The sequence below is a fragment of the Lygodium microphyllum genome, chromosome 27, assembly GCF_053477565.2.
Source record: "Lygodium microphyllum isolate KBCC chromosome 27, Lygodium_microphyllum_v1.1.10, whole genome shotgun sequence".
NCBI classification, from domain to species: domain Eukaryota; kingdom Viridiplantae; phylum Streptophyta; class Polypodiopsida; order Schizaeales; family Lygodiaceae; genus Lygodium; species Lygodium microphyllum.
Window position 1 is genome coordinate 104841947 of NC_141161.1, and position 22890 is coordinate 104864836.

The following is a 22890-nucleotide window of genomic DNA, read 5'->3' on the forward strand; positions in this document are numbered from 1 at the left end:
ACGTTGAATAATATTCGATAGCTCTCACAAAGAGTCTTATCTCTATTGGCACACTGGATGGTGAGGGTTACTTTGTTTCCTTTGGGGATTATTCTTGGAAGATCACTTGTGGGAACCTTGTTCTGGCACATGGTGCCAAGTCTAGCACTTTATATCCCTTGGTTGTATCTGGATCCGTAGATCAAGATTTGTATGTGGTTATAGTTCCACATGTATCTCTTTGGCATCGCCGCCTTGGGTATATGTCCTTAAATAAAGGGAATGAAAATTTTGTGGTATCTTCTGTCCCTTGACTATAAGCGTTTTGAGTCATGTAATCATTGTTTGTATGGCAGGTAGACACATAGTACGCATAAGAAGTTTGGCACTCTACACATAGGTGAGCCTTTGACTCTTGTTCATTCTGATGTCTGTGGAATTATGCCTTGTCAGTCATTAGGAGGTGAGAAGTACTTTGTCACATTCATTGATGATTACTCACATAAGGTCTAGGCATATCCAATAAAGTTGAAATCTTATATTTTGGCTATCTTTCAACGTTGGCTTGCATTGGTTGAGAACTAGTATGGGTATAGGTTAAAATGTCTATGGTCAATAATGGGGGTGAGTATGTCTCTAAAGACTTTGAGAAATTTTGTGATGAGAGGGGTATTAAGCGTTAGTTGACCACCTTGTACACACCCCACCCGAGAATGGTATGGTTGAGCACATGAACATGAAAATACACTAAAGGGTCCATAGTATTCTTAGCCAGGCATGGTTACCACAATAGTTTTGGGTTGAGGCAGTGACTACTACTGTACACTTGATCAATTGATCTTCTTACAGTATTATTAACTTTTAGGTTGTAGAGGGGACGTGGTTTGGAAAACCTCACTCGTATATGCTCATTTGCGTGTCTTTAGTTTGCGAGGTTTTCTACCATGTACCCAAGGACAAGCTCACAAAACTGGATCCTAAGTCTGTGAAATGCATCTTTCTTGGTTATGGAGATGCAAGTCAGATGGACTACTGCCTATGGGATCCACATGCTCAAAAAGTCATCCCCAACCATGATGTAGTTTTCCATGAGGAAAATATACATAAGTAGCCTGAACAGATAATTAAGATACGTTGGGTTATATTTTAGGAGGAGCCTCCTGCTCTCATACAACTAGCTAGACACCTTGCAATATCAGCTAATGCTCTAGTGGCCCATGACCATGATGCTAGACAGAATGTGCAAGCTCCTTAGCCTGCCTTGAGATGCTTTGCTAGAGCCAGACATCCTCTTGAGCAGTTTGAGCCTCCATTGATTATGTGATGGTGATATATATAAGTGAGCCTCTCACTTATGATGAGGCCATGTATCGTGGTGATAGTCACTCTTAGGAGAGGGCCATTGAGAGCTGGATTTTAGGACCCGTTTTTGAAGTGAAAAAGTGCTAGCAAGGTGCAAAAGACCAAAATTTCATGCAAAATGAAATGGTTGTGGATCCATGAGTTGGAGTTTTTCTAGATGGAGTTCGATGCCAGGAATGCAACACAAGTCTTGGTTCGTCGATTAGAGGTCGTTTGACTCTCCATTTAATCCCCACAAGGCCACAGAGCTAGCCGACCAGTCAGATCTCGAATCCAAGTCTGTTTGCCCCACCAAAATGTAAAAATCCAGTTTGTTGACATTGTGAAAACTCCAAACTTGAACTAATTTTTTGGTTTAAAGGCTTAATAGCCTAATTAAAGGCTAAAACTCAAAAACATGAATCGTGGGGGAGGAATGCCATTTTTTCGACACTTTCTTCTTCATTAAAAAAATGATTTTTGCAACCCTTGGCATTAGGGGAATGGAAGAAGATAGCAAGAAGAGAATTTCACGCTTCCCAGCACGAGAATCCGTTCAAAAAATGATACATTCTATCAAGAGATCAATTTTTAGTATTTCTCTCTCCTCTCTCTCTCTCTCTCTCTCTCTCTCTCTCTCTCTCTCTCTCTCTCTCTCTCTCTCTCTCTCTCTTCTCTTATTGTGTGTTTCCATGGTTGATTCTATGAGGGAAGAAGTTGGGATGAGATGAAATATTTTGATTGTGGGATGATGCTGGAGCGTAAAGAAGTGTAAATTGAGGTTGGAAGGATCATTACCGACTGTTGGAAAGCATCAACGAGCCTCCAATCACAAGATACATACGTCATAAGGTGCGATTCTATGAGTAAGTGGTATATTTTATTATTTTATGATAAATTTTGGTTGGAAATGGTTGCATTTGATTGGCAATGCTCCGATTTATCAAAAATGTTAAAGAAATCAGGAAAAATCAGTCATCTAATAAATTTTTTATAAAGACACAAAACCCACAATATTGTGGTTTAAGGAAAATCATGTGTTTTTGGGGTTTGTTGTGTGGACAGTATTCATATGGGATAGAATGTGATAGAGAAAAAATTCTTAGCAAGATCAATCAGTCTAAATTAGTAAATCAAAAAATATTTAAAATTACTAGTACATAAATAGAAAAAAAAGGATTTTTTATTTTCAAAAATAGAAAAAAAATAATATTTGTGCTTGTGAATGTATGGTAAGGTTGAGGCATGAGGTTCAACCAACCTTATCTCTATATTAAAGTGGATTTTTATTGCTTTCATGAAGGAAAAATACATTAAAAATATACTCTACCTACCACCGAATGCAAAGTTTTAAGTGGTAGGAAGAAGGGAGTGTTAAGTGCTTTTAAATACGTTGAATTCTGATGTTTTTCTCATACATGGCATATAGGATACACATGGTTTAAAATTAAGAACGTTTAGTAGCATGAGCATGCTCAGTGTTGGCCCTAAGCAACACAACAATCTCGGTTAGAAGAAATGCATGGAAAAACCTATTTTTGTACCTTTACAATGGTGGTTGCCAATAAGAAAATTGTTTGAGTACTATAAATCATATACAATTGCATTGCATGCAAAAAATGGTATCATCCTGGATGCACATCAATTGTTTTCATGAATGATGACCTACGTTGAGAAGGCGAGGTACCCTAAGCTGTAGGGTTAGTGGTTCGTTTCCTTGGGGCATATTTAGTGAGGACTATCTATTATCTCCTGGATCAATTCATTAAAAGAGTGGAGAATGCTTCATACATACTTTATGTGTTCACGGCACATCTTGAGACCAATCCGCGAGGTGTAGGAGAGCTGTAAGTGGGGCTGTGGCAATCTCCCGAGGGGCACTTCCTTTGTTTGTGCTGAGGTGGTGTATTGCACCGATATGTGTAGGGACTCCCTTTGAGGAGTGTGGGAAGGGTTGTCCATTGGATTACAATCCCATACAAACGTGAAGTCCTGTATTAGAGGTTAGGGTAGTATACCCCTTAGACACTCTTTGCCACGAGGCCATATGGGGTGGTTTGAGGTGTGTAGTAGAGGCCCAACTAGTGCCAGAGAGCCAGTGTCAGGCCCATTTTAGGTCTCGATAGGTGGTGCATTTTCTAGGAGCCGCTAATAAGTGGCAGTTTTTGAATCTTGGTCGATAGGGACCAATTTATTAGTGTTTGCCAAAAGGTAGTGAGATAGATTCAAAAGACTATCAAGTCTAGCTTCAAAAGTAAGAAAGAGTTGAACGGGCTAGATGACATGCCAAAATTATTAGGAGATATTCTCTGCAAAGGAGTGGTCTGATATCCCTCCAAGGAAGGGATCTTAGTAACCCTAGTCCCATGCATAGTCCGTTAGGAGGAGGACATTCTAGTACTTCCCCTCTCCTAGTTAGTGACCCCAGTTTGAGTGGAGTAATAGTGCCTACCATTCAAACTCCTTTAGCGAATCCAGTTGTCACCATGACACAACCCATTGCAATCCTAGCAAGAATGCCACTCTTGGGATTTCCTCTACCCATTTTTAATGGGTTAATAGAGGAAGATGCATAAATTCATATTAATGAATTGTTTAATTGTCAAATCCAAGATGGACACTTGATGATGCTCCTTAATATGACTCTGAAAGGATGAACTATAGTATGGTATCACGACCCTAGAGGCTGGAACCATAACTACAGTTGATGTATTTTTTGTGGCCTTCCAACGAAGAGAGTTTGCCCCTGAAAGGGGAGGTTAGTATTGGCTAGGTATTCTCAATGTAACACGTTAAGAACCTCACGAGAATGTTCAAGGCTATGCCAAGAAATTGAAGGAAGTATTTCATAAGTTGCAAACCTATATCCCTATTCTAGCTGTTGCTTAGTTGCAATACTTTTTGCATGGGCTAGACTTTAACATTCAAGTGCAGTTGAGTAGTGTTGCTCTTACCAACATTGATACAACCATTACATGAGCAAAGGAGGTAGAGTCATGATTACAAGTGGCCTATACCTCGAGGGCAACTAGAATCTGAGTCTAGGTGTTGGAAATACTTTAGTATTGATAAATGGAGGTCAAGGGGTGCCCATGAGTACTTCCAATGGGAGAGGAAGAATGATTTTGAATGTACCCATGTTGCCGGCTCCTTCCAGTGTGACCATGCCTATGACTAATCAGATGGCTCCACCAAGTGTTGGAGGTCAAACAATAAATCCTAATGTTGTTTCAAGGAATCAATAGCCAATTCGTACTCAAGTGGTTAGGCCAATGAAACGACATGTAGACAATTGTGGCTATGAGTCAAATGTCTCAATGTCCTTGGTGAAGTTGAGGATATGATGAAGCACTATGTTGACATGATCATTGAACAATATAGGCAACTAGCTATTGATATCAATTTCCTTAAGAAGCAGCAAAATTTGATAGGGAGTCAATGCCCTGAAGAGGGTGCCCCCTCAAGATTTAGTTGTAAGTGGTGTGGTGGCCAACATTTCCTTAGGAATTCTCCAAATGTTAAATGTGATATATGTGGAAGTCCGATCACTCAGCTAGTACCTGTTGGAGCAAGATTAGGTCTCTCTAGCAAGAAAGTAAACAGCTAGGTCTAGTCAACTATTGAGCACAATGAAATAATTTCTAGCAAGATGAGGGACCAAAACAAATGCTACAAAGAGGGAAAGCTATTGTAGAGGAGTTGCCTAGTGGTAGTGGAGTCAGCCTTGTTGAAGTTTTTTGTGTCAATGGAACTGAAGCTTCTAATCTATGGGTCATTACGAGAGGTCAAAAGGGTGAAGACGTTGACAAAGGCAAGGTAAACCTATCGAGAGAAATCCTAAGCAAGATGATAAGGGGACACAAGTTCTTTATCCTGACATAGAAGGCCGACCTCTAAAATTTGTTGATGGCAAAGCTGACACCAAGAAGGATAAGGAATTGCCAAAGAAGAAGGAAAAAGCTAAGAAAGAGGCACCAAAGCCTTTTCAAAGACCAAAGGAGAGAATGGTTTGGTAGGAAAAGAGGGCTCTTGCTAGCTATCATGAATTTGATATAGCGAGTTTTCTCTACAAAGTTAATCCGGATGTAAATCTCTTGCAATTGATTAAGTTATCCCTAGGAGTGCATAAAGAGTTTAAGAAGATTTTGCGCACTAGGTATGTCGTGGAGTCCCTGGGCATAGCGCATGTACAAGATGTTTGGTTTAAGCATGCTGAAAAGCATTGTCCAAGGGTAGCAGCATATGTTGATGTAATATTAGTGAATCATGCTATTATAGACACATGATTCTCCGTCAACATTATGAGTTTGGAATTGATGGAGAAGCTAGGATTTTAAATAAAAAAAGATGCCTCCATGATTCTCCGAATGACTGATGACAATTTAAGACAACTTGAAGGGTGTATTACTAAAGTCCACGTGACTGTTGCAAATGTGGAATGCATTTTGGACTTTAGGGTGATTAGGTTCGCAGGGCAGCCTAGCTATCAAGTATTGCTAGGCAAGCCATGGATCTTACAAGAAAACTGTCAAGTTGACGTACTTGTTGGGATTGGTTGATCTTTGGTAGAGGTGCCAAATGTGTAGTAATAGATGCCTACCCTGAATCTCCTCAAAGTGAGAGAGTTTCTTTATCCTCTACAAAGATAGATACATTAGAGGATATAACTCCTAGTGAGACATCATTAAGTGACGAATCCAATGAGGGGTCCACTACATAGGATATCTATCAAGTAAGTTTGAATGAACCAATAGAGGCTTAGGAGAGGATAAGAGATGCAGACATAATTGAGTTAGATCTTGGTACGTTGAATGATTTAGGCCAATCAAATTAGGATCCACGCTTAGTTTGAAAGAAAGGAATGACTATGTGTCCTTGATTCAAGGATTCCATGACATCTTTGCTTGGAGTTATAACGAGCTGAGAAATATTCCTCCTAGCCTGGCTATTCATACTGTTCCCCCCTAAAGGAAGGTAGATGCCCTCCTGTGTGACAAAAACTAAGACATGCATTTTGAGCTAAGGGACGGGCTATTCAAAGAATTGACAAAACTACAAAAAGCTGGCCTGATATTTCTGGTTCAACACAAGAATTGTGTTCACTAGTTGTTATCAAGAAGATGAATAATAATTAGATTTGGCTTTGCATAGAGCTTAATAAGCAGAAGGTTAAGGATTACTATTTGATACCATTCATTGATCAGATTTTAGATCAATTAGTGGATAGGGAAATCTATTCGTTTATAGATTTCTTTGCTGGATACAACCAAATGGATATTGCAGAGTAAGATAAGCTAAAAATGACGTTTATCAATGTCTTTGGTATCTTTGTGTATCATGTGATGGCCTTTGGGTTATGCAATGTGCCTAGTTCTTGGCAATGTATAGCTGATAAAACCTTTGGTGACATCTACCCAGAGGAGTGAAAAGTCTTTATCGATGATCTGGGAGTAGCCACCACAAGGGAAAGACAACTTATCATTTTAAGGAAATGTTTTGAGTATTGTCGACAATTCCACATTACTTTTAATCCACGGAAGTACGTCTTTGGAGTGTCCTATGGGTTGTTATTGGGCCATGTGGTTAGCTCGACTTGTATCGCAATGATTGACCCTAAAAAGATAAGGATTATAGTCGCTATGAGCCTGCCGCACACTCCAAAAGAGGTACACATCTTTTTGCCATTAGTGGGATATTATTGGAGATTTATCAATGCATTGGCAGAAAGAATGTTGCCATTTACAAACTTGTCATCTTTTAGCTATCTATTGAATTGGAGTGAAGCCTATCAGGTATCTTTTGAGGATATGAAGAAGTAGAAACTAGCGAAAACACCAATCCTAAAAGCACCCAGAAGAGGTGAGGTCTATTATATTTTTTTCGGCAGCAACAATGCATACTATTAGCTGCCATTTAGTCCAAATTTGGGAAGAGAAATGGTATCATTCAATAGCCTTTGATAGTAGCTGAAAAGTGGTGATATCTAAAGCCAACTATACTTATATGGAGAAATTGTGCCTTGGAATGGTTTTTGGAACAAAAAAATTATGCACTATATTCTCTATGAGAAGATGGTATTTTTTATGAAGCTGGAGGGACTTTGACAGTTGATGAACAAGTTGTAGCCGCCTGATCGTCTAGCAAAGTGGTTAATCAATTTGTAGGAGTTCGATTATGAGATTAGGAGTAAGCCATTGAAACTGTAGGGTATTATGGAATGTCTTGTGGATTTTGGGGAGCTAATGGAAATTCTGGCTGAAGGAGTGACATCGAAGGTCTATTCAGTATCGATATATAACTTCCATCCCTTCCTAGTATGCAGCTATAATGCATTATCTATCTACATGGGGATTTGGGGCTGCTCTATCAAAGTCAGAGAAGAGAAATATTAGGTAGAAAGCACTACACTTTTCGATTATGGCAGGTGTCTTGTATCGGGAAGGAGTGGATGAGATTTATTGCTATTGTGTAGTACTTGTTGAGGTACCATTCATTCTTGAGGAATGCCATGATTCAACATGTGGGGGACATTTTTCTAGATGACTTACCAGCCAGAAAGCTCTCCATGTTGAATATTGGTAGCCATCGATCTTCTAGGATGCTTTTTCAACTATATTAAGCATTGTGATGTTTTTCAAACACAGGATAGTAGGGAGAATCGTAAGTGGCAGCTGAATCCTATTTTAGTTATGTTACCCTTTGAAAAGTGGGGTATCAATTTTGTGGGACCATGTACCCTTCATTGACTACACGGAAGTGTTATATTATTATAGCAATAGACTACTTTACAAAGTAGTCCAAAGCTCGAGCAATGATGAATGTTAATGCTAAGGAGATGATTAGTTTCATTATGGACCAAATTGTTTGCCATTTTGGTCCACCTTAGGAGATAGTGTTTGATTGAGAGACAGACTACCTGAATAAGGTTATCGTATCCTTGACAAAAGCTTTGAAGATTAAACACAATAAAACTACCCCATATAATTTGCAAGCAAGTGGTCAAGTTGAGAGAACGAATAAAGACCTTGTAGGAATCTTATCCAAGATAGTGCCTGAAAGCAAGTGAAATTGATATAAGAAATTGTATGTGGCAATTTGGGCTTACAATATGACATTCAAGAGAGCTACAGGCCACACCTCGTTCAAGATGGTATATGGGAAAGAGTGAGTCTTACCATTGGAGATAGAGTTGCCCACTATGCGAATTGCTCTCAATCATTCATTGGGTGAGGCAGAAGCATTGTAGGAAAGATTTATTTCTCTTGCACATCTTGATGAAATTTGATTGGAGAATCTATTACATTAAGAGGTAGGGGAGAAGATAATGAAAGGACTTGATGAACTTCGGGCTAAGAAATATAAATTTGTGAGAGGTTAGTTGTTGGTGATGTACTATGATGCTTGTTGTGAACTATTTCATGGTAAACTAGAACCTAAATGATGGGACGCGGGATGTATAAAATTATCAATATATAGGAAAGAATGACTATAAAGCCCTTTTAGTAGACTTGCAGGGGGTAGAGTTTAAAAATAAAGTTAACTTTAAAGCCCTTTTAGTAGACTTGCAGGGGGTAGAGTTTAAAAATAAAGTTAACTTTAATAAGATGAAGCCTTATTACGTGTAAGGGCTAATGTCGGACCTGCACGGACTTGGTGCTTGTGCAGGTCCTTCACGATTCACCTTCAACTTACAGTAGGTACCAAGACAATTGGATGGGAAGAATCATTCCTTATCTGGAACATCTGTATTTAGAGCAATGTCACCACCAAAGTCAAGTGATTTGGTGGAGTAAAGGCTATCAAGGTATTAAGTGGGAAGACGGATCTTTTACATAGGATATTTGAAAGGGATGTAGGAGGCATGGGAGAGAAGAGCACACACAATGTAGGTGCTGTCAACAATGTTATCATAGCCTTATTACACTTTCATATATATATGAATAAAGAATATGGGCGGTCACTGTGTACACGGGCAGGCCCAAGAGCCTTTTACCCCAAAAACCTCCCACTAAAAGGCCAATGGGCCAGGGAGTGAAAAAACAAAAGAAAAGAAAAGAGAAAAGGTGAGGAATCATGACATCTCACCCAATGCCCAATCGAAAAGTGAGCTGTGCAATAAGTGTCGAGAATCTCCAAGTCCATCCAGGAGGCAAGTGATTCCGCAGCTCCATACAACGAAGCAATCCAGCACAACTCATGAGTGCAAGGCTGTACATCATCATCATTAGAGTAGCGCATAGCATCAGCATGGTGCATACAAGACATCCGAGAGCATCCAAACTCTCTAGAGTCAATCACTGAAAGAGGTCCAGTATCCCACGGACACAAGTCAGATGGGGTCTCAAGGCATTATGTGGCCTTAGCAAAGCGGAAGACTGACATACGACTGTAGAATCAGCCATAAAGCGCACTGAATGAGCATCAAGAGGCCTGAGAGGCGTTTGCGTCTCATAAAAGACAACATGACGACTGCGTAGAATGTGCTGGGCATTTAAATCCCAAAACCTATAAGCCATAAAGTCACCATCTCCATAACCAAGGAGTATGCATCTGCGTGACATAGGCTCATGTGGCATACTGACAGATGCCTAGCAGCCAAACATCCTCAAGTGATCATAGGAGGGTCTCATGCCACTCCATGCCTAATGCGGAGTAATAACATCCAAAGAGAAACACGACGTTCGATTAACCCAGTAGACTGCCGTCACATAAGGGCCTCAGCCCAAAAGCCATAAGACAACCTAGCTGTGGTAAGCATAGAAGCAACATTTGCCTATAAAGTCAGGCACATGCCATGAGCAATGCCATAATACCCGGGGAATAAGAAATCAATGCCATACTGTGCTGACAAGAGATCCATAAGCTGGGAGAGATAGCATAGCTCTTATAATCCATCTGCAAGCACCTAGGCCTGCAACCAGCAGAATCCATAAACTTGTCAAGCATAGCTGCGGCATCCTCAATCCATACCAAAGGGTAAGCCCAAACATGGTGTGTAGCATGATCCATGAAGGTCACAAAATATGATGCTCCACCAAGTGATTGGGAAGGCATAGGTCCATATATTGCAACATGGACTAGATCTAGAGGAGCATGCCTCACACGATCGCCATAAGCCAAAGAGGCTCTGCACGGACCATGAGTACAATGAGGGCAAGTAGCATGGGGAAGAGCAGGCAATAATCCCATATCACATAAAGCATCCATCTTAGTGTGTCGTACATGGCCTAGGCGACAATGCCATAACAATGCATGTGGTATCTGCGTAACTGCAACCATAGAATCTCCCACATGAGAGACACATACTACATAATCACTGCCATATCTAGCACCTCTAGCCAATACCAAGCAACCACGACAGATTTTCTATGAAGTATCCCCAAGAGAGACATAATATCTTGCACCATGCAACTGACTGATAGAGATCAGGCTCTTAGTGAGCGTAGGTATATGCAAAACATCATGGAGCATAAGAGAAGATCCATTTGGCAAAGCCAAGTGTATATCCCCTGTACCAATAACATGACAATCCTGCTCAAGGCCCAAAGAAATACATCTGTCAACCTCCCTGTAAGAAGAGAACCAAGCTCTATGTGGAGTAACATGACAAGATGCCATATTGTCTAAAAGCCAATCAAAGGTATAGGCCATATTATTGAGCAAGTAATCTGCAGGGTAACACAATGCCAGGAGTCTAGGATCAGCTGCATCATCATGGGTAACTACATGCACCATACCACTATCAATAGTGGGCTCACCTATTGTATCACTGACGCTCCTCTCATGTCTAGTGTGGCACAATCTTTTTTTCTCTCTAATCCACTTGAAGCATTTACGCTTCACATGCCCTGTCTTTCCATAATGAAAGCAAATAGAACATGTAAAAGCTGTAGAAGAGGACAATTGCTCTGTAATAGCATGAGTAGGGCTGCCCAATACATCCAAGGAGCTCAAAGAATTAGGGGAACTCTCATCAGAGAGAACATGCTCATCAAGAGGACTGTCTGCATGACTAGAAGAGGTGGAAGTTGTCATAGCATACTGCAAAGGGGACTCATCCAAACCAGAAGGGGAGAACACAAAGGCATCAACCATGGATGCAAAAGCTCCCACACGGACAAGCCTAGCAGACAAAAGGATGACATATCCAACCACTGTAGCTCACAACCAGAAAAGCATAAGCATGCCTCGGAGCCATAAATGCATAAGCATCCCCGAAACATAGGAGTATACATAACTCTACAGTGTCTCATACCACGTACTGACATACATGTCCAGCCAAGAATGGCAAGTGGCAAATAAACATGCAAGAATCAAGCTCCAATAAAAGCCCAAATATCTATGTAAAAGCATCCAAGTAAGAGGCTCTGCAAAATACATAGCAACAGACCAAGTGCATACACAGGTGGCCATAAAGATCAACTGCTCCCTGACATACATGGGCAATAGCAGCCCAAATAGCATAGATGCCATACAACAGAGAAGCAAGATAGCCATAACTGTAAATCCCAAGCACTATCCAAGTCCACTGATCAGTAAATATCCCGCATATCAAATGCAAACGAGCAATCACAGCTCAATAGGCAATTTCCAAAACAAGGGAGCAGTCACTGCTCAATACCTGTAAGTGCATCCAAGTAATAGCCAAGATCCATAATCGGAGCATCAAATCCCATATAGCATCCAGGGTCATAACGAAAAAAGCCAAGTTGTAACGGAAAAAGCTGAGTCAATGTCCAATTGCTCAAGGGGATACTCAAATGAGTGTCGAGATGAGGCTCAAACAACTGCCATCCACAACCAACCAAAAGCATTCACCAAGACATCATAACCCGCACTGGGTAGCCTAGGCATAAACCATGTCATGAGAGTGAAATTCTTGTTACAAGGAAGTGAAAGTGAACCGTAAAATCAAGCTCTAATCTCAGCTCAAAACAATTTTGGAGCATAGAAGAACCATGTGGCATCATCCAAATGCGTGAATACATCAACCCAAGTAGCTGGGAGCACCCCATATGCAATAGGCATAACCTAGCAAATCATTAAATAGCTTCAGCCTTGAATTTTCCAGCAGCATATAACCTCTATAAGCTAAGAAAATCAGTGCTCAATCCAAGCTCAAATCCATAGGCAAACCATAGGTATATATTTCTGTATGTATAGGCACCAACTGAGCATAATCGGGCATCAAATGCCAAGAATTATAAGCATAAAATTGAAGTAATATAGGTGGCTGCCCTGTTTTGGACAAATCTGGGACTGTTCAAAATAGTCAATGGCTGAGCTAAATTAGCTCCAAATGCATCTCACATGAGAGACATAACATCCGCAAGTGATCCGGTATCAATAGACATCAGTAGAAGCATCACATAAGCCATAGACATACAAATACATGCTGTCTTAGACTTGAAATCTGTTGTAGAATATTTTTTCATCAGAATTTAGCAAATCTGACATCACTATAGCGTTTGAAGCATGCCAAAACCCCAACTTAGACTCTTACCTTGCATGAATCGGGTTTCGAATGCCCGAGATATGATAAAACGAGTGATTTTTGAGCCATTTTTGCAAACATGCGCAAATAAAATGTGAGCATACAGTTGTACTTGAGGGGCCAAATTAGGGTAGGTAGGGGATAAGCAAGAGTCCAATGAAGGCCTACAATAGGCCTACACAAGCCTAGGACAAGTCCAAGCAAGAGGTGAAGAGAACAAGCTTCAATGATGGAAGCTATGGCTGCCTCTTCATGAAACCCTACTGTTCATGTCAAAGAACGGCTGAGAACTGAGTGAGAAGCAATCTCTCATACCTCATCTAGATGTCAGGGAAGGTCGGGAAGCACTCGCGAAGGACCTGCTCTGATAATCAGTTGAAAGGGATGTAGGAGATGCGAGAGAGAAGAGCACACACAATGTAGGTGTTGTCAACAATGTTATGACAGCCTTATTGCACTTTCATATATATATGAATAAAGAATATGGGGGATCATTGTACATGGGCATGCCCAAGGGCCTTTTACCCCAACAATATTAAGGTCTACTGCCACCATTGTCAAAGGATTCTTATGAGTATTCCTATTGAGTTCAACAAGAAGGAGGGATTGTACATGCTATACATCCTCTCTCGGCTCAACTTTGATTATCATAAGTACGAGTAAGCTGATCATATGGCATGGGCTATAACTAAAGACTGGGTCTATACTTTATATTTTGATGGAGCTTCTAGAGGGCCTGCTAAACATGCGAGTGTTGGTGTGGTCATTAAAGATCCCCGACGAAGGGTTGTTACAAAAATGGGATTATATTTAGGGCACTATTATACTAATAATATGGAAAAATACAAGGCCTTGATTATGGGGATGAATGTAGCCCGATGTGGTAGTATCTTCTAGTTATTGGTGAAAGGTGACTAGCAATTAGTGATCAATCAATTGAATGGGACCTATAGTGTGTGGGATCCCATTCCATAGATGTATCATCATGCAGCTTTGGATATGTTGCATATTTTTCAGATGGTGACTTGTCAACTAGTTCCTCGACAGTGGAATCACTTTTAGATTCCCTGGCTAATTATGCTTTTGTTGAAGATGTCTTTTTCAATTGTAGCGCGGGAGAGCTCTTACAATTACCTTTCAACATTAGCCTGGGACTTCTTTGGGGCCTTCTTATTGACACGTTATATTTTGGGAGTTGATGGCTAGTTTGGGTTATGAATTAGGTAGCAATTGAGTACCTTCCTATTTTGTCATGGACACATAGGATTGTTTATCCTCATATTCTTTGGACACCCCTTTCTATTTATGCAGGGGGTTAGCCAATAACCTGATGCATTTAGTGTAGGGCTTGAGGAGCCCTTATCCTCCTTAGTCGGCCGGTCTTGTACTTCAGTAGAGTTATGTAAGGACCAAAGGTTTGTTTTAGCAGTACGCTGCTGAATGGTAGTTTTGTGAATTATCTTGTTAGGCCAAGAGGGCTAGTTATTCTGTGGTGAAATGTCATATTTTGTTAGGCCAAGAGTACGTGTTTGTTTAGTGCGAGTGTAGTTAATGGATTTTGTTTTAGTGCTATGCTATGCAGATTCAGTGGAACCTGGAGGGAGCCGCTTGTTGTGCAGAAGCTTCTTGTGACAAAGTCTAGGTGATGTTCTTCCTTTATGAGTACTTTCCTTTCATGTTGTATGTGTTTATGTACTTGGGGAGAACTGCTCTTTTGTTAGGGACCAGCAATCAAGGCATGAAGTCCCATGGTTAGATTAGGTATATCTAGGGGAGGTTTGAGTAGTTGTCTACCTCCTATGGGTTCCTATGGGTTGGGTGCCAGCCCAAGGGGAGAAGGGCATCTATAAAAGTCAAAAAGTGAATGAATAAGCTCATTCCTAGTGTGTGCAAACTAGCTCTCTTCTTATTCTTGCTCTTGCTTTCTTCTTGTGCATGAGAGAGGGAGAGAGTGGGTGTGAGAGGGAGAGTGCGAGTGTGTGAGAGAGGGACCATGGAGAAGCTATTCTTCTCCTCTCTTCTTCTTCTCCTTCTTCTCTTCTCTTTTTTCATGTGCGTGGCTATGGAGGTTGGAGCTTGGAGCCTGAAGATGGAGCTTGCTTGAGCTAGTGCCTTGAATCGTGGAGCCATTTAAGGATTCAAGGAAGAGGACTACAACGATCAAATTCAACAATAAGCTCACTACATCCTTATGCGAGAGCATGTACGGCTATGTGGGAGGTTGCCATTGCCACTTTCTTGAAACACTTGACCTGATATAAGCAGTTTTGAAGGTTTGCAGCGGTTGCTAGTGACAACGATGACAAAAATCAAATCCAAGACCAAAAACTCAAAATTTCAAAAAATTGATGGTGTTGATGAAGAATTTTCAGTTGAAATGTGCACAAATGTTGATGTAGAAGGTGTAGTTAGCCTCAACGTCGATGAATTTGGAAAAATTTTGCCAAAGATCCAAATTTAATTGGTAAAATTTGAGCTTGAATGTGAAAAGCCCCAGATTTTGGTGTAAGATCACCAAGCAATTTCTGAGCATCAAGTGTAAAATCTCCAAAGTTTTGGTGAGATTTGGGATTTTTTGGCAAAGCCCCAAAATTCTTGAAGAAATTTGAGAAAAAACTCCATCTAAAGATCGATCCGATCTTTCTATATCTACTATGAAATCCCCAAAATTGGTGCTTGACAAGGGTACTACATACGAATATAAGGTATTTATATGGCTAGATATTGACTAAGGCTAGAGGCACTGAAATTTTTAAATATTTTAATCATGTCAAGAAAAAACAAAACATAACACGTGAAAATTAAGTGGTGCCTGATGGGATGGGAGTCATTAGGTTTGTGGCTAACTTTGCGATGTGATGTAGACTGTTGAGGCAGATAGGTGGCATGGCGTGTAGTTGTCGGTAGTTTGATAGATAGTCTGACGGAAACAAGCTCGTGACATTCAAATAGGCTTCACGTGTTGTCTTCAATGTAGACTAATGGGACATGCAAGGGCAGGACAGTCTATCCAAGATACAGGTGCAAACAATGTGCTACGATGTGGGATTATCGGTGCAAGTTTGACCTAGTGCTACTAAGGCAAATTATGGGTAGGCTAGATGAGATAGACAAGCACTTGTTTGCAAGTCAGAGAATGCAATAATCAATCGAGCTCGAATTGAAGGTGGCATGTAGACCAAGAAAATGAGAGTAGTCAAGCTTGATGCTCAATAGTGGCTATGATGACTTAGGAGCAAAGTGGCGACATTAGCTGATCGGTATGGCTTTGATACCATTGATAGGTTAGGGTTCAATAGCATCTGCACACTCATAGACACTCAAAGTAAACGAGTGAATAGCAAGAGAGAAGAGACTGTTGGAAGGACACATCCACTATGTGAGAATAAATGAAAGTACAATCCCTAAGGTACTAAGTAACACACCCACTAATGGGTTTTCGTACGGAGGAAAAACCCTTCTCGAGTTTAGAAGGTAAAAAGTGCATGTGAAATAAGGGAGCATTCACACCTGAACTTAAGAGGAACACAATAAGTGCAACATCTTTCGATCTAGTTTACATTTGCAACTACTTTTGAAGGACATCCCTTCTTTTGGCATTGACCCAAAAAAGCTTTTTTGGTTTTCAACAAATGGATTGTGAAATGGGTAGACCTTTGGGATCACATGCACTTAGATTAACTCCCCATAAATGAAGTCTAGGGTAAATACTCACTCATTGATAAGAAATTGAAATGACTTATTGATCTGCTCTCCAAGATCAAGGAAGGTTGGCCATTGTATCCCTCTCTCCCTCTCACATGGTTAGGTGAGATGCATGAATGTAGCTAGTTTGAGGTCTTTACTTGAGAAGCAAGTGAAGGATTGGGTCATCAAAGCACATGCCTTTTGGGTCAAGCATCATCACACACTTTCACTTTACAAATTGAGGTCCCTGGTCTTCTTCTCTTAGAAGGCAATGCCTTATATGAGGTTATACAAAAGAAGTTTCACATTAAAACAAACAAACAAGGTTGATATAGATAGTATAGGATGATTGATGGGTGGGTTTGATCTCAAGTAGAAGCCTTTTAAATTAAAGGGGAAAAATATTGTTTGCACCTATAATGGTATACCCCATATCATCATAGGTACACTAGAGTAGCATGTCATCCCATTTCAAGTCTTATTAAGTTTGTGAAACCCAAGCTTTATTGTTAGAGCATCTCAATACCCAAACTAAGGATAGATTACATGTTCAAATTATACATTCAAGGGTTAATCATATTTGCTAGTTGCATGTGTAGCAACCACAAACCCATTTTCCAAATCAAGTGGTGAAGCAATAGAGAATAAGCGAAGAGATCTTGTATGGTGCTTTGCCAATGGTAGTAAATGGTATGTTGTAGCATGTATATCACCATCTTAGGCTAAAGAAAATGGTGGACTAGGAGTTGAAGCCATGAGTGCAAAAGTAAAGTGCATTGTATTGAAGTTGAAGACCAAACTAGATCAAGATATTCCATGGGAAATCATAATGACTAATTGAATGTTCTCAATTCAATTCGCTAAAGGTACCTATGAAAATTTCTCATGAGAGGACATGCTTATGGTTGGAATGGATTTCAAGGTTGTGGGACCTACCATGTAAACACCATGCTTAAGAGATGGAGGTCATTCTCCAAGGAATTCAAATAGAATGAGGAGGAAAGGGGAGGGGATTCCTCCTTTTCCCAACATGTTTGGTCTTTCCCATTCCCTTATAGAAACAACTCAGCTCCCATTAACAAAGACTAGAAGAAGTCTAAGACCATTGAGAAGAAAGAATTGAAGAGGTAGGCTAACATTTGAGACCCTTACAAGGGGGAATTTATGGAAGATGAAATTAAATGTAAGTTTCATCCCAACACAATAGATGTTGAATGGCTTAGAGAAACCTTGGTAGAGAGAAGGAAAGAGTGACTTACATCAAGAGTATGTACAAAGAGACACCCTATCAAGTCTCTAGTTATAATAGGAGGGAAGAAGGTAGTATATGCAAAGGGAAAAAAGGATATTGAGCCTTAGAAGAATGATATTTTCCTTAAACGGCAGTTGGAATGGAGACCTCTCTTTCCTAAAAAACATTGGAAGGCTTGGCATCATTAAAGCGCAGGTATGGTCTAGTTTTCCTAATAAATTGAACACTTTACTATGGAAGGTATGTATGAAGAAGCTAAGTGCAAAAGGTAGACTAAGCAAGTTTATGAAGATCCAACCAAGGTGTATAATATTTTTTTGAGCTCAAGAAACAATGGCAATGCCCTTAGCTCAGTCTATCTAGAAGAAGATGAAGAAATGAAGAAATGGCTAGCCACAATGCATCTCAATGCAAATATAAAGACAAAGACTACATTATTTGAGGATAGAGGTAGAATTGATTAAAAATGGTGAGGCTATGGAACATCATTAGGGTCATTTGGGCCAATAGGAATGTGGTATTGAGGAAAAGTGAACATGTTTTAAGTTGGGTTACAGGCTCCTGGAAGAGAGAAAATTTGTAAAGGTTGTGAGACCCTTAATTTTTTGAAGTCCCAGTAGCATCTCACAAGATGTAGCTATAAGTAACTCTCAATAAAAATATCAATAGTATTGCTTTTACTCTTTTTAAAGACAAAGTTAATCTCTTGAAGGGACATAAATAACATAAAAAATAATATGAGGGGTAACTACCATGGCACCTTCTCTTTAGGGCATTAAAGCTCCACTCCCTCCTCCTGGATTTCCCAAACAATTGTGCCATATAGCGATCTTATGCAAGTGGCCCAGAATTCCCCGACGATTGTGCCATATAGCAAGCCTATGCAAGTGGCCTTAGGAGAAGTAAGGTGAGGGTGATGGCAATTAGAGGAATTTGCAACAATGTAGACACAATGGAACTTGATATCTTAGCTTTTGGTAGGAGCTCTAAGGTGGAAATGGGAGCTATCAAGAGTCTTGTACATGAAAATCTTAAGCAAAATTTAGAGAATTGAATGTAGAAAGTCTTAAAGGCTAGAATTAAGATTCACAAGGCTTAGTTGCTTTATTTCTTTAGAAGATCAAGCAAACGTATGCCAACTTCACTACTATAGGGTTCTATATTTCTTCATGGGAAAAGTACATTTCAAAGAAGAATTTTAAAGGTGGTTCTCACAAACCTATCAAGCTACATCTATGTTGGTTTAGGTTGAATTTATAAACAAGGGCTTCTATTTTGCTATGGTATCTTCTCATCAAGAATGTGATTGGATTTTCGCATCTACTATTGGATATAGAGGGAACTTTGCATATGTAGTTGCATGGACTCCCCTCTTCTCATCTAATGTTAATCTCCAGCACAAATATCTAGTTTGGATCCCCTCATAGGCTTCTAGAGTGGCTTAATGATGAGGTTTCCTTGTTGATGGAATCACTTGGAAAAATCTTATATGTGCCTATGTACTCCAATGGTATTATCATAGTTGGAAAAAAGGCCTATATTTTGTGGGACAATAGATTTGAGACTTTGTATTTTCTTGAGGTAATTGACCCTCTTGGGTTGGAAATGGTTGTGGAGGTCAAGTTTTCTCCATTTCTAGCTACATGCTACCTTAGACATTAGTTATCATCAGCATGTGTAGAACTATTTGCATCCACACAAGGGCATTCCAATATTATCCCCCTTTTGCATTTTGAATTCTAGCATTTTGAGGAGAGTGTTTATAGCAATGGAAAACCAAATCAAGGAAATAGGGGAGCTCTGCCTCACCAAAATGGTGTAGAGAAAAGGAGTGTGAGCAAAATCCATTGATGGAAATAGAAGAGGGTGCATTTGGGATAAGGACCCCAATCATCTTACAAAAAGCATAATGAAAACAAGGTTTTCCATTAAGGCTAAAACAAAGTTCCACTTGATATAATCATATTATAACTTATAGGTCCATGTGGAGGACATTTTGGTCAACTCTTTCTATAGCATGCTCCATTGATGAAAGATTAAGGACCACATAATAGATATTGTACAAATGCATAAAACCATCTTGACCTTGATGGGGGATAGGAGGATACAAGAATTTTGATCCTATTATGAACCAAAGCTTGGCAATAATTTTATAATAGATATTTAGCATGGTGAGCTTGCTTTGATCCGATTGGAAAATTTAGGAAGTAGCTTAATCCTTAAGGCCCTTATTGCTAAGTACATGCATTTTCCTACTAGATCTACACTAGTTAAGAAAGCCTTAGATATCCTTCCTACACCGATCTCAAGAATTTCAACTTCTAATATTCACTAACCCTTCTCTTATGATTATTCTTGAGAGCTTGGAATAAGGAGGGGATGGAGCATCACCTTCTAATATCCACTCACCTCTCAATTCAATCTTAATACCTTGATCCCAATCCCTTTCTTTCCATCAATCAAGTTGAAGTAGCCATCTTCTCCATCTTGAAGTAGCCACTAAAGAACATCTTAAGAGGAGAAACCTTTCTCAAGTTGATTGATGTAAAGAACATCTCCTCATATGCTATTCCTCTTTATGCTCATGATTTAAAAAATGATAGCTAAGGTTGTCCCATTGATTATGACAAACACACAATACCACATCCATCATCCACATTTCCATCTCATTACAAGCTAAAGTTCCTCTTTGAGTAGTACCATCTTGCTAAAAGGTAGAGCATGAGTGGAAGCACACAATCGAAAGCAAGAGAAAAAAAAGAGCTATGGAAAATGGAGCAAGAGAGCAAGAGAGAGAGAGAGATACTATATATGGGAACTCCAATATTCACAATGTGTGACTGGCCTTTCCTTATTCAATAGTCACTAGAATAATAAAAAATAAAGTGATAGTAATGGGCACCCACCACCTATAGTGTATAGGTGTTCGGTCATGATGTGTGAAGTGAATACAAGGCAACATAGCCATAGGTACCTTTACCCCCAACAACCTCCCACTTAAAGGAAAATGTGCCAATAGTGAGGAGAGTACAAGAAAAAGTAACAAAGTATAAATGTATTTAAAGTATAGTATGATGAGGAATATACATCATCTCATCCACGCCCATCATCTTCCTAAGGCAAAATGTTCCACTGAGAGAGTTTTAGTGAGAAGATCTATAAGATTCTTGTTAGTCAAGATCTTGACAAGCTCAACAGACTTGTCCTCTACCACCTCCTTGATGAAGTGATAGGAAGACCGAATTCTTGGCCAACTGAATAACACTTATAGAATACAAACACAGTGTAGGAGTGATAGTAATACCAAGGTCTATTACTAAATTCTTGGCCAACCGAATAACACTTATAGAATACAAACACAGTGTAGGAGTGATAGTAATACCAAGGTCTATTACCAAATAACCTAAGCATAGGGCTTCCTTGCACACCTCGATGGTTGCAACATACTCTATCTTAGTAGATAAGGCCATGCATTTTTGCACATTGGACATCCAAGAAACAATACCTCCAGCAAAAGTGAAGATATACCCAAAGGTGGACTTATTACTATTTGTATCCTACATAATCATAGTCAATGTAACCTATGAATGTAGTATCCTAACCACCATAGAAAATGCTCATATTAGCAACACCTTTTAGGTACCTCATGATATCTTTTACGATGTCCCAATGCCATCAACTAGGTGTACTCATATAGCATGCCACAACTCCCATTGCAAATGCTATGTCTAGATGAGTGGATATCATGGCATACATCAAGTTATCCACTACAGATGCATAAGGGATCTTGGCTATCTCAACCTTTTGCTCATGTGACTAGGGACAATCTATATGACTGACCTTCACATGGGAAGATAAGAGACAACAAATAGGCTTAACATCCTACATATGGAAGTGCTCAAGGACCTTCTATATATAGTCCTTTTGTGACAAGTAAAGGAGCCCTTAGAGCAATCACACATGATGTGCATGCCAAGAATATTATAGGCATGTCCTATGTCCTTCATCTCAAAGCTCTTTTTGATCTGAATTTTCAAAGCATCCAACTCATCATGAGCTCCCAACAATTGAAGGGAGAAGCCCAAGTGAAAGTACGAGTAAGCGAAAGCAAGAGAGGTGTGAGCTATGGCAAATGGAACAAGAGAGCAAGAGAGAGAGACTCAAGATGTGGGAACTCCAACAGTCACAATGTGTGACCAACCTTCCCTTTATTTAAATGTCATTGAAATAAAAAAGAATGAAGTGATAGTGATGGGCACCTGCCGTTGTAGTGTGTAGGTGTAAGTACTATCAGTGTAGTAATACACTGGTAGCTAGGCGCAAGTGGCTTTAGCCCCAACAATGTTCCACTTAAAGGCTAATGGGCCTCGAGTGAAAATGGTAGCTAGGCGCAAGTAGCTTTAGCCCCAACAATGTCCCACTTAAAGGCTACTGCGCCTCGAGTGAAAAGGAAACAATAAGAAAAAAATGATAAATTACAATGTGCACATAGATTACAATAGGATGAGGAATAGAGGTCATCTCATCCAATGCTCATCAACTTCTTAAGGAAGGAAAAACACTCTATTGAGAGACTTTTCGTAAGCATATCTACAGGATTTTGGTTAGTTGAGATCTTGACAAGGTCAATAGACTTGTCCTCAATGACCTCTTTGATAAAGTGGTACTGCACTTCAATGTGCTTCATCTTCACATGGAAGACTGGATTCTTGGCTAATTGGAGAGCACTCATAGAATCTGAATGTAGTGTAGGGACCACATCAGTCATACCAAGGTTGGCCTAACCAGAGAGCCTCCTTGCAAGCCTCAGTGGGGCTGCAATATACTCAGCTTCTGTGGTAGAGAGGGCCGTGCATTTCTGCACCCTAGACATCCAAGAAACAACATCCTCTAGCAAAGGTAAACACATAGCAAGAGGTGGATTTTCAACTATCTATATGTTCTGCATAATCAGAGTCAGTGTATTCCATGGCTCATATATCTTGGCCACCATAACATATGCACATATTTGTTGTGCCATTCAATTACCTCATGATACCCTTGATGGCATCCCAACACTGCCTGCTAGGTGTAGACATGCATCATACCGCAATTCCCACTGCAAAAGCTATATCAAGATGAGTGGATATCGTGGCAT